The sequence below is a fragment of the Danio aesculapii genome, chromosome 2 (genome assembly GCF_903798145.1).
Source record: "Danio aesculapii chromosome 2, fDanAes4.1, whole genome shotgun sequence".
Classification (NCBI taxonomy): Eukaryota; Metazoa; Chordata; class Actinopteri; order Cypriniformes; family Danionidae; genus Danio; species Danio aesculapii.
In genome coordinates, this window is record NC_079436.1 from 1,400,431 (window position 1) to 1,417,623 (window position 17,193).

At 39.3% G+C, this 17,193-nt stretch overlaps 1 protein-coding gene across 5 annotated transcripts in view; it reads right to left on the minus strand.

Moving 5' to 3' along the window:
- The window catches only part of LOC130239377 (zinc finger protein 521), a 119,189-nt gene that overhangs the window by 82,555 nt on the left and 19,441 nt on the right, over positions 1-17,193 (minus strand). Inside the window, exon 1 of one of the 5 annotated variants that reach the window (XM_056470556.1) lies at positions 17,072-17,095. The exons of the other annotated variants lie outside the window; for them this stretch is intronic. The gene's annotated coding sequence lies outside the window, so the exon portion shown is untranslated. Of the gene's footprint in view, positions 1-17,071; positions 17,096-17,193 lie in introns of those variants that run through there. 5 annotated transcript variants of the gene reach the window in all.

The window sequence follows — 17,193 nt, forward strand, 5'->3', positions numbered from 1 at the left end:
TAGCACCAGTATTAGCCGAGGGAATGCCATGATATTGCAGCCCAAACCATCACTGATCCCCGCCATGCTTTACTCTGGGCATCAGCAGTCTGGGTGGGAGGCTTCTTTGGAGCTTCTCCACACCGTAACTCTCTTAGATGTAGGAAAGACAGTGACGGTGGATTCATCACAGAACAATACACGTTTCACATTATCCACAGCCCAAGATATTCAATGCTGGCACCATTGAAACTGACATTTGGCTATATATACACAATGGCCATTGTCGTTGCTTGTCCTAATATAAACAAAATCCCAACTATATATATATATATATATATATATATATATATTGAAATAAAAGCATTAACTGCAATGATACCAGGTAACACTCATCATTGAATCTCTACTTTTTTTAGTCAGTGGAAAGAGAGAGAGAGAGACAGAGAGAAAGAGACCGAAAAGGGGAAAGCAGCATTTCCTCTCTGGTCTGGCAGGATCTTTTCCCCTGACTCCCACTGGAAGCTTTTTACAAAACATGTGTTGCTGACATGCTGACAGATTGCTCAGTGAAGTGTTGGGAGCCTGCACACACTGGCCATTTACAGGACAACATGCTCTACCTGAGGCGCCATCTTTTATACATACAGTACAGTACACGCATCAAAGGAGAAAGACTGCAGACAAAGAAGGTCTACTTGTGAAGGCATAGACAGAGTTTGAGACGGCAGATTTCTTTATATGGGTTGTAGAAGGGATGTTACGTTTTCACCGTCACATATGACGAAAATTAATATAATTAGGACTGTCATCGTTTAAAATGGTTAAACATGGGGGAGAACATGCAAACTCCACACAGAAATGCCAACTGGCCCAGCCAGAGCGCAAACCAGCGACCTTCTTGCTGTGAGGCCACAGGGCTAACCACTGAGCCACTGACGCTGACACCAGCGGATCCAAATGCAGGTTTATAAGAAAGGTCAGGCAAGCAACGGTCACAATCAGGAGCAAACAGATGTATGCAGGCAAATCCAAAGTCATGGTCAATAAACAGGCAGACGGTCATTACAGGCGGCAAGGTATCAAAGCGAGAAAAACAAAGCAGAGATCAAACACGGAAGGACAAGACCAGAAAAACGCATTGTAGTGTTCACACAGACAGATAAACAAGACTCAGCAAAGTCTGTGTGTTTGTGTGCTGTAGAAATAGTCCAACTAATCAGCGTTTGAGCAGCTTCAGCTGTGTAAGTGTAATCAAATCAGGAACAGGTGTGTGTGTGGTGCATGACTGGAAGTTGTAGTTCTTGAAATGGCGGATTTGTAGTCCGTTAGCGATCTGTGTGTATACCAGCGATCTGCACTTGCTGGATCACTGGTGACCAGTATTTTCAATGGAGTTTTTGCGCTAGCCTGCGTTTCAACGGTCTTTTGTCTCTTTTTACGCTTGAACAACTAAATGGATGCTTAAGTCCATTTAACTGATTATATTTGATTACATTACAACACCGATGCTGTAAAAGGAACCGTATGACATTGAAAACAGTCACATAAACCTTTCAGCGGAAGATCATCATTGGCTGAAAAACACTAGCTGCGCGTATAGCCCATTGTTTTATGTTCAATCCACTTGCATTTGTAAAAATAATTAAGTTAACTAAATCAATTTGTGTTGAGGGGCGACGCGGTGGCGCAGAAGGTCGCTGGTTCGAGCCTCGGCTGGGTCAGTTGGCGTTTCTGTGTGGAGTTTGCATGTTTTCCCTGCGTTCGCGTGGGTTTCCTCCAGGTTCTCTGGTTTCCCACACAGTCCAAAGACATGCGGTACAGGTGAATTGGGTAAGCTAAATTGTCCGTAGCGTATGAGAGTGAATAAGTGTGGCATCCGCTACGTAAAACATACGCTGGATAAGTTGGCGGTTCATTCCGCTGTGGCGACCCCAGATTAATAAAGGGACTAAGCTGAAAATAAAATGAACGAATGAATGGATTTGTGTTGGGACAACATGAAGGAACCCAGCGTTTCTCACTCACACTATTTGTATATTATTAATATCTTCTAATGTTTGCTATCTCATACCATAGGACATGTATTACAGTACAGTTTAGTAAAATGTAAACAAACAAAAACAGTTTAGGAATTGATAAAGTTAATAAACGCTTACATTTTCGCAATCATCAGACTTTAAAGTACATAAATAATCATTTTTCCTTCAATAATGGCGTTTTATTTGTCAACTACCCATACAGTTGAAGCTAAATTATGAGTGAGTTGTCTTTCAAATATTTCCTAAATGATGTTGAACAGAGTGATGAATTTCTCACAGTATTTCCTATAATATTTGTTCTTCTGGAGAAAGTCTTATTATTTTATTTCGGCTAGAATAAAAGCAGTTTTTAATTCATTTAAACTCATGTTAAGGTCAATATTATGAGCCCCTTGAAGCAATATTAGTTTTGGATTGTCTCCAGAACAAACCACAGTTATACAATGACTTGCCTAATTACCCTAACTTTACCCTAATTACCCTAGTTAAGCCTTTAAATGTCACTTTAAGCTGAATACTAGTGTCTTGAAGAATATCTAGTCTAATATTATGTGCTGTCATCATGGTGAAGAGAAAAGAAATCAGTTATTAGAAATGAGTTATTAAAACTATTGTTTAGAAATGTGTTGAAACTATTCAACAGAAATATATAGGAGTCTTCAACTGTATATCTTCAGTGCTGATCAGTGCATGTTAGAGCGCAGTGGAGTCTACTGTTTGATGGAGGCGGTATTGACGCCATCTTCATCGGCCGCTGGGTCGGAAAGTGCTGTCGTGGCAACCGAACGGAAACAGGGGGATCATAATGTATTCATGATGCGGCGACCCAGGGGTTGAGAGCCAAACCTCCCGGGACCCTTTACCTAGAGCTAGACGTGTCTGAGCAAAATCACTCAACAGAGGACGAGAGGAGAATACTGAACAGGGAAAGAGAGATAGAGGGAAAGAAAGGAGGCGAAAAAGACAGGGAACACAACTGCAGCCATGCAGACTTAAATGGAAACAGACGGAAAGATGGAAAAATACTTTGAAGATGGCGGGTGAGTCGAGGGAAATGTTGTTTTAGTGCTCCGAAAGGAGTGGACTGCCTAAAAATCAAAGTTTCCTCATCATTTACTCACAACTTTCACAAATTTCTTTCATCTTTCATCTAGTCCCTTATTTATCAGGGTTTTCCACAGTGGAATGAACCACCAACTATTCCAGCAATTCTTTTACACAGTGGATGGCCTTCCAGCTGCAACCCAGTTCTGGGAAACACCCATACACACTTATTCACACACTCATACACAACGGCCATTTTACTTCATCAGTTCCCCTATAGCGCATGTGTTTGGACTGTGGGGGAAACCGAGCACCTGGAGGAAACCCACGCCAACATGGGGAGAACATGCAAACTCCACACAGTGACTCAAACCAATGACTTTCTTGCTGTGAGGCCACAGTGCTAACCACTGAGCCACCGTGATGCCCCTACTGTTGAACACAAAAGGAGATATTCTGTTGTGAATGATTGTCAGTATCACCTTTTACACTAGCCTGAATGTTTCTACAGTGCAACTGGCAGGGGCGTAGCAACCGGGGGGGACGGGTGGGATACGTCCCCCTCACTTTTAGAGACAGACCATTTAGAAACAGGTGATTAATAATTATATGAACCTATGATCTCATACAGCCCCCCCCCCCCCCCCTTTTTTTTTTTAAATGTCCGCTACACCCCTGGCAACTGGTAAAACAGCCCTCTGTTATTCAGTCATTTGTATGCCTGCAGTCATGTGCCGCATCCAGACACAGATTTATAAACATTTAAAACTAAATACAGCTTCCAACCGAGCAAGCAAACACAGAGAGAGAACAAACATCTGGGACGAGGAACCGAAGTACAGCCTTTGTGTTCACAGATCCAGCTCAGGCTCATTGGAAATACGTTCCTCGGCCTACATTTTTGTTTGAAACATAATTTACATAGCTCCGCGAATGCTTCGTTGTACATTTAAATCCACTAGAGGGCGCTGTCTGCATTTTTGCAAACCTGAAATACGTTACATGGAGCACATTTTGTTGTCCATTTCAGCTGACAAATCCACTAGAGGGCGCTGTGGTGTCTACATTTGTGCGAATCTGAAATACGTTACTCTGGGTGTGTTTTGTTGTACGTTTCAGATACATGTCCCTCTTGTGGACGTCCAGGAGAAGGCGGCGCTTGTCGTACAGATCAGTTAGCAAAACATTGAGCTAAACTCTTCGCTAAACCCAACCAATAGTGTTTTTTAGAAGCAGACGGAAGGGAAAAGTGCACTGCCAACACATAGTTTACCTTGATTTTACATTGCTTTTCTCTTTTGTGTAAGCATGCTTCACCAGATTCAAAACCAGAGCGCTTTGCAGTACAAACACAACAGCGTACAAAGTGAGCTACAAGCAAACGCCAGAAAAGTGTTCATATGGAGATAGGGGGCGTAAATGTGTTCATTACAGATCATAGACAGTGTTAAGATGTTTAGTGGTGTTTATTTGGTGTTGTGCACAGAACTGCATGTAAATAATCCTTCATTCGTCAGTAATATGTCCCTGTAAATATCATTAGTGGGAAAAGCAACAGTTGCTGTCGTCATACTGCCCCCTAGTGTTTATTTCACCTACAAACTGCAGTCAAACATATGAGTGTGCTTTGTGGTAGGTAGGGCAAATCACGTATTTCCAGAGTTTAACAAATTAGGATTGTATAGAAATAAATACAAATTTAAATAGATATCTTGGCAAACAGCTGGAGATATGTGTTCTGAAGCAAGAAAACGCTACTAAAATGAGCAGCTAGTGATTTATTTTCAATCAATGACATGGTGGTTTTATTTGTCTTTTATTCACATGCTTCGTAATTCTTTCATTTATTAATTTTCCTTCAGCTTAATCCCTTTATTCATCAGGGGTCGCCACACGGAATGAACCGCAAACTTATCCAGCATGTTTTACACAGCGGATGCCCTTCCAGCCGCAACCCAGTACTGGGAAACACCCATACACACTCATGCACTATGGCCAATTTAGTTCTTTAGTTCCTCTATAGCGCATGTGTTTGAACTGTGGGGGAAACCGGAGCACCCGGAGGAATCCCACGCCAACATGGGGAGAACATGCGAACTCCTCACAGAAACACCAACTGGCCCAGCTGGGACTCGAACCAGTGACTTTCTTGCTGTGAGGCTTTCTTGCCGTGTCGCCCTGTAATTCATTGAAAAATTCATTCATTTAGATCTGCGATCTGCTGTATAAACTATTGAATGCCACACTGTGATCTGACGAAAACTCAGACGGCTTCAAACCAAATGTAGTATTCATACAACACCTCTGCATTCTGGCAGAACATGCTTTATTAATGCATGAGGAGCACATTCTTCATTAAAAATACAGCACACGCATGAGTTACTCTGAAAGTAATTCAGTACAGATGTAGGATTATCACGAGGAAACAATCTGTCCACAGGATTCATTCTCCCTTTGAAATTAAAATGTTGGAGTTCCGGTTTGGGCGGCACGGTGGCTCCGTGGTTAGCACTGTGGCCTCACAGCAAGAAGGTCACTGGTTCAAGTCACGGCTGGATCAGTTGGCGTTTCAGTGTGGAGTTTGCATGTTCTCCCCGTGTTGGCGTGGGTTTCCCCCACAGTCCAAACACATGCGCTATAGGGGAATTGATAAACTAAATTGGCTGTAGTGTATGAGTGTGTGTGTGAATGAGTGTGTATGGGTGTTTCCCAGCACTGGGTTGCGGCTCAAATGGCATCTGCTGCATAAAACATATGCTGGAATAGTTGGCGGTTCATTCCGCTGTGGTGACCCCTGATAAATAAGGGACTAAGCTGAAGGAAAATGAATGAAGAGTTCAGGTTATTGAATTGCTTTCACTATTTATCAACATTCACAGCATTCTGTCCAGTGAGCTTATCAGCTACACCAGCAAAATGACATAAAAGTTCTGGTAGATAAGATAGATTGTTAAATTAGACGCAATAACTTTACAATATTTGTATTATTTCTAGAGGCTAACACATTTATGTTTTAAAAGTACTGTATTCTGTTATTCAGTTAGTGAAATTGCAGTAAAAATACGCTGGTGAAAACAGCGTATCCAGCAAAGAAAGCCACGCCTTCTAGGAAAGGAGCCAATCATTGATCGGTATAGGCTGATGATTCTCCAGGGGAGGGGCTCAGGTCCAGATGTGTGTTTTTACGACAGTTTCTGCAGCTTCGTTATGAATCCTCTGTGGTTGACAAAAACTCTGGAATCTCAAGCTCAAAATCTCTACTTTTAAACGAACCAACTACACTTGAACATAAATGTTCTCTGGTTTTGTAATCCGTATGAAATCTGTGTTAGGTAAAATGCAAATCACATGACGGAAGACACACGAGATTTGCCATCAGCAGTAATTTGGAAATTGCTTCAGAAGACCGGTTGCAAATGGATGAGGCATTATTCAGAGGATAATATTGGGCAACACGCAAATTATTTATTATAACAAAATCTCACAGCAATTCATTTTGATTTAGTGGCTAATTCGTATGACTTTGTACGATCTCATTCATACAATTTAGTACGATTTGCTTATCACCCAATGACAGTTGGGTTTAAGGGTGGGGTTGGGTGACACGCCTTCTTTTTAAAATCATACATTTTCGTACGACTGAACTCGTCCAAGATCAAACGAATTCAAATTTGTACGAATTAGCCACTAAACTGACAAAACGTAAAACACTTACGTTTCCTCGTGAGATCAGGCTTCTTACAATAGCTACATAGTTTGATTGACAGGATGACTTCTGATTGCGTCCTGCAGAAATGACCAAAACGTCCCATTTCAGATCACGTGAAGTGCTTCGAAATGTGCATTTTTTAAAATTCGATGTTTGACAATCTCAACTAAAACAATCAAGAGAGGGCGGTGCATAAAATAGCTCCTCCCCTTTCAACAAACAGCCAATAGCGTTAGTTTTTCTCACAGCTCTGCCAGTGAGAGTGGTTGAGCTCAAGCACATCAACTGAAAAGCAAATAAGGAGAAGGGGGTGGCGCTTATCAGACACTACAGAGCATTTGATTGGTCAGATTTGATAAGAAACTGAAGTATGAGGTGACGCCAAAATAAAAAATGGTTGATCCATCCAACCGCAAACTGTAGATGTTTATATGCGTTTTATATTTTCTAATCGCAAATTTTGGAGCACACTAGCTCATAGAAATCCTTACAAATAACAGACTGAAATTAACGTCTAATAAATCAGTTATTAGAAATGAGTTATTAGAACTAATATGTTTATAAATGTGCTGAACGTAATCTTCTTTCTGTTAAACAGTATTTGGGGAAGGAAATAATCAGGGGAGCTAATAATTCTGACTTCAACTGTATACAGCTCTCCTGTTTTCCTTTATGTGCGTCTCTACAGAGCTGAACGAAGAGTTGAAATGGATGTGCAGTGGAACAGATACGTCTCCAGGGACCAGAGCTGCTTTCAATATCTAATGACACTTTGGCTTTAACATGGACTGCATTAAACACACAGCGCAGAGACGCATTCATAACTAACACTGCTGAGCGCAAGATAACACAGAAGAATTCATGACCAGCAGACGGAGATCCTTCCACAGGACTGACATTGTGTGTTGTGTTATGACCTGCGATTGATTTTTGTACCGCATGAAGATTTGTAGCTGTAAATTTAATGTTAATAAAGTAATGTTAAAATAAAATAATGTTAATAATAAAGTTTTTTTTAGATGTTAGTATTAGTATGTTAGTGTTAAGGTTATTTGTGCAATGAAAAGTGATGAAATTTGCATTTAGAAGATATAAACATCCAAAGCTTGCAGTTTGTCACTTTATCCTAAATGGATTAAGGATTTTTTTAAACATCATACTTCAGTTTCTTATTAAATCTTCTGACCAATCAAATGCACTCTAGTATGTCATGCCCCGCCTCCTTCTTCTCATTGGCTTTTCATTTGGTGCGTTTGAGCTCAGCTACTCTCACTGGCAGAGCTGTGAGCAAAACTAAACTCTATTGGCTGTTTTTCAAAGGGGGAGGAGCTACTAAATGCCCCGCCCTCTCTTCATGTTTCAGGTCAATTTATGGAGCACATCAAACAAAAAAATACACCATTCAAAGCATTTTACAGGACATTTAAGCATTTAATGTTACAAATGACACTATATCTACTAGACTTCTTATTGTTTACTATTTCATGAGACCGTTTTTAACTATTTTCACCATCCATTTACTGAACCTGAAAATGCAAGCTTTTATAAAAGGCTTTCAAATGGCTTTTTCTATCAAAATTATATAAAAAAAAATTATAATTGAAAAAACATTACTAAAGCATTCACTTATAGTGCAAAAAAAATGATGCCACAATACAGCGCTTTTACAGTGCTTTTACAATGTAAATGAAGTCAATTTTAAGTGTTATTCTTTTCCCATCCTAGATTCCATATAAATATATAAAATACATTAGTAAAATTAAAAAAAAACAATTATTAGAAACATTAAAACTCACCAATAAACAATTAGTATGCATTTAAATAGTATATATATATATATATATATATATATATATATATATATATATATATATATATATATATATAAATATATATAGAACAACAGTTCCGTCTGGTTCTTGAATCTGATTGGCTGATAGCCGTGAGATATTCTGCCAGTAACTCGACCAGCCTCTTAACCTTTCACTCGTGTATTACTCCGCCCACATACACTCACACATACACTCTACAGTTTGACAAGTATTGCAGCTGTTGGACAACATAATGTAGTTTTGAGGCTTTTTTAGTCGAGAATGTAGTTGTTTAGATTGCAACTATGCAGTTTGTTTACAAGGATAGTGCCTATTTTAAATATTTATAATTTCTGAGAGACGTCGGCGGTCATTAGCCTGTCTTTGAGCAAAGACGGTTGACAATGTTGATCCAAAAAGATGGCCCTTAGAGAAAAACATCATCATTTAAACTACAGCTGATCAAATCATTAATAAGCAGGTAAATGACTTTCTAAGTCGATCTCTCTCTTTTGTATGTTCATTCATTCATTCATTTTCTTTTCGGCGTAGTCCCTTTAATAATCCGGGGTCACCACATCGGAATGAACCGCCAACTTATCCAGCACGTTTTCACGCAGCGGATGCCCTTCCAGCCACAACCCATCTCTGGGAAACTTTTGTATGTTGTAGTGCTGTATTTATACCATATAATAGTGGTGTATTGAGTGTGAGATGGGACTCGCATATTAGGAAAGTGTGTTGTGCTGGCAGAAAGAAAGAAGAAATGCCCGCATGTGTTTAGCGTTTTTCCTTATCGCAAACACAACAGCAATCTGGTAGCAATCTGCTAGCTGTTTTTTCAGGGTTAATTATTGTGATATCCCGATTGCAACAGAGAAATACTGTAGACTATAATAGACTGTAATCTGTAGGTAGATATCTCTGTAGACTGATGGCATTTCATGCTGTTCAGCCTAATAATCTTAACATGTGAGCAAAATCAGCTGTTTTGTCATCACTTTAGACATTAAGCTAGAGAATCATTCAAACACTAGCTCTAAAGTGATGTTGGTGAATTAGTGACGGCTTCTGCTGTTCTGACGTCAGCTTCAGATGTGAATGGCGGAAGAAAGTAGTTCCTCATACAAAAGAGATTTTAGACTCTCCGTGTTTGATTTACTTTTTTATATACATGATTGTGCCGTCAAACTGTTGTATAAATGCAATATCACACAAGTAGCAGTGCGATATGGCTGTATATCAGCACTGGTGGGACACTGAGATCACACAACAGACGCCTCCCACTAGTACTGATATATAGCCATATTGCACTGCTACTCGTGTGATATTGCTCATATATATATATATATATATATAGTCCAAAATTATTCATAACCCTTGGCACAATGATGCCTCTTGTAGATCCTCTTATTTTTGAGAGAACTCTGTGTAATGTCTGGTCAAATCAAAACTTGCTGGTTGAATAAAACATATATAAGTATATTTAAATATATAATTATTTTGATTTTTTTAATCGTGTGAGTTTTGGTGTTGTTGTTTTATTAAGTTTGACCTGCACCGCAAAATTCATTGAACATAATATATGTTCACTGGATAAATGTGTATAGTAATGTTTTCCAATTCCCCAAATGTGTACATCTTCTAAAAGCCGAGCTGGTGCTGGTGACCTTGAGGATGAGGATGACTGCGCGTTTATAGAGACGGACGGACGGACAGCTGTTGCACTTCCAGCCTCCCTGAGGAGACCAGCGGCTCAACATGCAGAAACTCAATCCTCAGCCAGGACGGAGCCAGAACCGCACCGCGCTGAGAGCTTTCAGAGGGAAACATTCCTCCTCCAGACCCCCGGGGGAGCCGTCCTGCCATCCTCCCCAGCAGAGAGACACCCTCCCTGGGGACAGAGCGCTGCAGCCCCTGCATGACCATCAGTGGACCCACACTCAATCTGTGCAGGCAGAAATCTGCACATCATTTAGCCCATCATCGAGTCTATTTGTTTAAATGTGTGTATTTATATTCTTTATAGTAATATTATTAAATGATATTCAAATTTGACATTATTCATCAATGTTCTGTTCATTAGGGTTTGCCATTTTTATCTTTTAGATGTATTTTGAGAGAAGGCATTATCAGTCATTTGAGGAGAGGCTCTCAGTCATTTAGGGTGGGGCTGTTAACTATTTAGGGCATCGCTATCAGACCTTTACGTTGGGGCTATCAGTCCTTTAAGGAGGGGTTATCAGTCATTTAGGGTGGGGCTATCATTCATTTACTATTATTTCAATTGCATTTACTATTCAATTACTTATTCAAACGTATTTATTCAGTATTTATACTACTTTCAGTAATATTCAGATGTTTACATTATGTTCAATAAAACAGGGCTATCAGTCCTTTAGGGCGTGGCTATCAGTCCTTAAGGTGTGCTACCAGCCACTTAAGGCGGGCTTTCAGACCTTTGGGGCGGGGTTATCAGTCATTTAGGGTGGGGCTATCTGCCACTTAAGGCAGGCTTTCAGACCCTTGGGGCAGGGTTATCACTCATTTAGGGCGGGACTAACAGTCCTTTAAGGCTGGCTTTCAGTCACTTGAGGGGGGGTTTCAGTCCCTTGGGGCGGGGTTATCAGTCATTTAGAGCGGGACTATCAGTCCTTTAAGGCGGGCTTTCAGTCACTTAAGGCGAGCTATCAGTCACTAAAGGCGGGTTTTCAGTCACTTAAGGTGGGCTTTCAGTCCCTTGGGGCGGGGTTATCAGTCATTTAGAGCGGGACTATCAGTCCTTTAAGGCGGGCTTTCAGTCACTTAAGGCGAGCTATCAGTCACTTAAGGCGGGCTATCAGTCACTTAAGGTGGGTTTTCAGTCCTTTAAGGCGGGCTTTCAGTCACTTAAGACAGGCTATCAGTCACTTAAGGTGGGCTTTCAGTCACTTAAGGTCGGCTATCAGTCACTTAAGGCGGGCTATCAGTCCATTGGGCGGGGTTAACAGTCATAAAGGGCAGGACTATCTGTCCTTTGTGACTGGCTATAAGTCACTTAAGACTGCCTTTTTAGTTCTTTGGAGCAGGGTTATAAGTCATTTAGGCAGGGCTATCAGTCCTTTGGGGCGGGGCTATCAGTCATTTAAGACAGGTCTAACAGTCATTTAGGGTGTGGCTATCGATCCTTTAAGGCAGGGCTATCATTCCTTTGGGGCAGGGCTATCAGTCTTTTAAGGCAGAGCTGTTCCTCACTTCAGGTTTATTAGTCCTTAAGGACAGGGTTATCAATCCTTTGGGGCGGAGCTATTAGTCCTTTAAGGCGGGGCTATCAGTATTTTAATTGCAGGGCTATCAGTCCTTTAGAACGGGGCTATTAGTTACTTAAGGTGAAGATTTCAGTCACTTAAGGTGGGCTGTCAGTTTTTTAGGGCGGGGCTATCAGTCACTTAAGGCGCGGCTATCATGCCTTTGGGGCGGAGTTATGAGTCATTTAAGGCAGGACTATCAGTCATTTAGGGCGGGACTATCAGTCATTTAGGGCAGGGCTATCAGTCATTAAGGGCGTGGCTTTTCATCATTTAGGATGGGGCTATCAGTCCTTTAGAGTTATCAGTATTTTTAGCAACTCCATTTTCCAATGATCCCATCAGTTCCCAAAGGATAAAATCATGCCCGGTCCTACATTTTTTTCTTATTTTAAGACCATTTCGACTGGATGTGCATGGCAATATGAGAAATGATCTTAATCTTAACTTCTGTTTCACTTTGTGTTGTTTTTTAATGTGATTTATATGAAGTAAAGCACTATTGGTGTATGGCCATACACACTTAATCCCCTATACACATGCACATTACATTACATGTTGAATGTATTTGAATTACTAGTTTTTTTTAAGTGACATATATGATAATGCAATTATGAGGCAAAGCCAAAGACAAATTTCCACTTGTGGATAATGCAGAAAGTCAAGAATGTTGTAGAGGTGCAGATATTCTTCCTCTGCCGGTCCTGAGGGACACATTCCTATAGCCTCAGAGTCTCTCCTGCAGTTCTGCATTAGCACGATCAATAGTCCAATCACATCAGGGACGCGGCTGGATCCATCGCTCCAGTCCCAGAACGCATTGCAGTGGTCATGGCTTAAGTGCACAGAGAGGTGTTAAAGCAGGCCCAGACCCCGGCAGCCATTGATCCGGGATACACGTGACTCTCAGTTACTGCCTCGCTCTTTGTGTCTCGTTCTCTTGCCAAAAACACTTTCAGGTCAGAACAAAAATAAAGAAATAATATCACAGTGTCTCTGCTCCACTATTCAGATAAAAAAATCTCATACACTTTCAGCAATAAAGCTCCAAAAGTAGTCACTGTGGTGGTATCTTTTCAATACACACACACACACGTTTGTATTTAAAGGGTCCATATTTGTTCACATGTACCTTGCTTTTGGGGTCACGGTTGGATACGGGGTTTGTTCAACAGGAATAATCCCACTGCTTGCTTTTCTCTGTATATTTTCAACAGGCAGAATTGTTTTGGTCACATTCAGCAACAGAACTGAAGAGATTCTTGAGATACGAAAAGCACAACATAACTAGAATAGTGACAAATAAAAGTTTAGAATTAAACACTCAAAAGGTTTCAGGAAAAACACTAAATGTTCACGAAATTAATGCATTAGTAAGCTTGTAAAACTGAAATATCTATTTATTATTTATTCATTCATTCATTCAATTAATCATTTTAGTCCCTTTATTCATCAGGGGTCGCCACAGCAGAATGAACCACCATTTATCATTCATTTATTCATTCAGTTATTCTTTTATTATTTTATTTGTTCATTCATTCATTCATTCTTTTATTTGTTCATTTATTTATATATTTATATATTCATTCATTCATTCATTTTTTAAATTATTAATTAATTTTTTAATTCATTCATTTATTTATTTATTCATACATTCATTTAATCATTTTCCTTCGGCTTAGTCCCTTTATTCATCAGGAGTCGCCACAGCAGAATGAACCGCCATTTATCGTTTATTTATTCATTCAGTCATTCTTTTATTATTTTATTTGTTCATTTATTCATTCATTCATTCATTCATTCATTCATTCATTCCATTATTTATTTATTCATTCATTCATTCTTTTTTTCAATTATTTATTTATTCATTCATACATTCAATCAATCATTTTCCTTCGGCTTAGTCCCTTTATTCATCAGGGGTCGCCACTGCAGAATGAATTGCCATTTATCATTCATTTATTCATTGTTTGTTCATTCATTCATTCATTCATCAATTTATTCATTCATTCATTTATTTATATATATATATATATATATTCATTCATTCGTTTTTTCAATTATTTATTTATTTATTTGTTCATTTATTCATTCCATTTCATTTATTTCTTCATTTAATTATTCATTTATTCATTCATTTATTCATTCATTTATTTATTCATTCATTTATTTATTATTTCATTAATTCGTTCATATACTTATTCATTCCTTTATTCATTCATTTATACATTCATTTATTCATCCATTTATCCATTAATTCATTTATTAATTCATTAATTTGTTCATTCATTGATTTATTAATTCGTTAGTTCATATACTTATTCATTCATTTATTTATTCATTCATTAAGCCATTCGTTCATTCATTGTTGTTTTTTATTTATTTATTGATCTATTTAATCATTCATTCATATATTTACTTATTCATATATTTATTATTTTAATCATATATATGTATGTGTATATATGTGTGTGTGTGTGTGTGTGTGTGTGTGTGTGTATATTACTATATTTTTTAAACATTTTACATTCACACACAGCTACAATACACACTGCATGAAAGGTTATATTAAAGAAAAGAGTATTTAAAGGCATGGTAAAATCCTCTAAATCAGTTTAATTGCTAAGCATGTGTTTTAAAATGAAGACGGAATAGTGCTTAAGCCTTTCTGCTGAACCGAATGTGTGAAAGTCTTGTGAAAAACAGTGAATGTGAGCTTCTCACTGCAGCACAGCTTTAATATGAGACTCGTCTGAAGTCATTTAATCATTCACACTGAGCCAAACCTGCGTTCACCTCGTCTTCAGATATGCAGCGTTCCCAAATGACTATTACATTCTTCTCTTTGGCCTCCACAGGGAGCTCATTTAAAGCGCCATCTCGAGTGCCGAACAATTAAGACTTATTTGTCAGAGAAATGGGGGTTTTTAATGAGGGGCTGCTCTGATGGCACAAGTCAGCAGAGGAATCGCTGATCAAATACAGAGGAATCAATTATGCAGGAGTACTGACTTGTTGAAACTTAATCTTTAACTTGAGCACTAAAGCCATGGATGTGTGTGCAAAAGTTTACACCAAAACAAACTTCAATATTAAAAACCAATAAAGTATACAAGTCAAATCTGAACGTCATTTACATCCTGTTTTTATTGGTTATAGTTATAGCTACAGCTTCACACTGGCTCAAAATCTCAAAACATCTCAAAAATATGTTTGCGAAACATAATACATTGCTCAGAGTAAGTTTCGTTGCACGTTTCTTATGACAATTCCACTAGAGGGCGCTGTGTACATTTTTGCAAATCTGACATATGCTATAGATCTTTCCTGAACATTCAGGCTTATTGGAAATATGTGCCTCAGCCCTACAATTTTGCAAAGCATAACATACATTGCTCCAGGTTTGTTTTGTTGCACGTTTCAGATGACAAATCCACTGGAGGGCGCTGTCTAAATCTTTGCGAATCTAAAATATGTTACTTAGGGTGTGTTTTGCTGTACGTTTCAGAAACGCATACTGAGGAATCTTTAGTTTAGTTAGCCTTTAGTTTTTAGCAGCTATGTACTTTTAGCAGCTTTTAGTTGGTCAATGGTGCGCTCTATTTCAGTTCCTCAAATTAGCAACGCACCAACAATGCGCCTTAACACACCTCCTTTATAGACCAGCACACACATGAGTCCACAAAGTGGTGCAAATGGATTTGCTATTTAAACAATGTGACGCGAAACGTGAAAATTACTGTTGCGCTTGTCTAAAAATAGCAACTAATCGCGCCAAACGCACCTTATTGTACCGGGTATTTGATATGGCCTTTAATCTTTAACTTGCGCACTAAACCAAAGACGTGTGTGCAAAAGTTTACACCAAAACATTCACTCATTTTCTTTTCAGCTTAGTCCCTTTATTAATCCGGGGTCGCCACAGCGGAATGAACCGCCAACTTATCCAGCATATATTTTACGCAGCGGATGCCCTTCCAGCCGCAACCCACCTCTGGGAAACACACCAAAACAACAAACTTTAATATTAAAAGAATAATGTATTTAAGTCAAATCTGTACGCCATGTACATCCTCTTTTTATAGTTAAAGTATCATCTACAGCTTCACACTGGTTAAACTTAAAATAAAATATGTTGTGCCGAGTAAGTTTCGTTGCAGATGACAAATCCACTAGAGGGCACTGTGATGTCTACATTTTTGCAAATCTCAAATACGTTACTTAGGGTGTGTTTTGTTATACATTTCAGATACACGTCCTTCTTGTAGACGTCCAGAAGAAGGCGAAGCTTGTCATACAGATCAGCTAGCTAAACCCTTCGCTAAAAACCCAACCAATAGTGTTTTCAGAAGAAGCCGGAAGAGAAAATTGCCTGTTTCTTCCAATAAATGAGTTGCGCATCTGAAGACGAAACGCAATGCGATGGATTTTGGAGGCATGAGACGCTCTATGCTCAAGACCTGTGGTCCACCAACCGGTACCAGTCCATAGATCAATAAGTATCGGGCTGCACAAGAAATCAACAACTATTTCTGTTTTATTTATTATCTGAGTCTAAACGATCTTTTATTTTTGAAAAGTCTTTTATTTTGAGAATGACCGGATACGTTTCAGTCACTTGAGTGCCAAAATATAACCCACAAGCTAGTAAATAAGTATGAAACAGACGTCTTTTGAAAGTTTCTTTGCTAAGAGCAAAAGGCCCAGTGAAGGACTCATGAACTACCAAGGAATGGATCCGCAAGCCATTTGCCAATAAATCAGGTGAATCCAGCATGTCTGTGTGAGAAAAAGATCACCTGCTGGAGATCGCAAATGACGGCGGCCTCAGGGTCTGTTCACATATCGCGTCTTTTCCGCATGCTAGTTCTTTATTTCCAATGGAGGCGTGACGCCCGCATATTGGGAGCGATGTGTACCCAGTTTTCAGAATACTGCATCAAAATTACGTCTACTCTAAGTAGTCTAGCGCACCGCGAGTCATGTGACAAGAACTGACCAATCAGCTTCATACTTTGTGTAGAATACACATATCTTGGTAGACTAATTATCTCAGACAAACACAGAACACCCAAACCCTGCAGTGCTTTTCATTTTCTCCATAAATAACACTTGTATCAGAGCTGCAGCAGTGTTTTGCTAGTTTGTCATCCTCTGAGAAAACGGTTGACGGTCACCTAGCAATCGACATACACCTACCTGTGAGGTGACTCTTGTGTGCAGGGATGGAGCTCGTTGTGTGAGTGTGTGTGTGTACCTGTGAGGTGACTCTTGTGTGCAGGGATGGAGCTCGTTGTGTGAGTGTGTGTGTGTAACTGTGA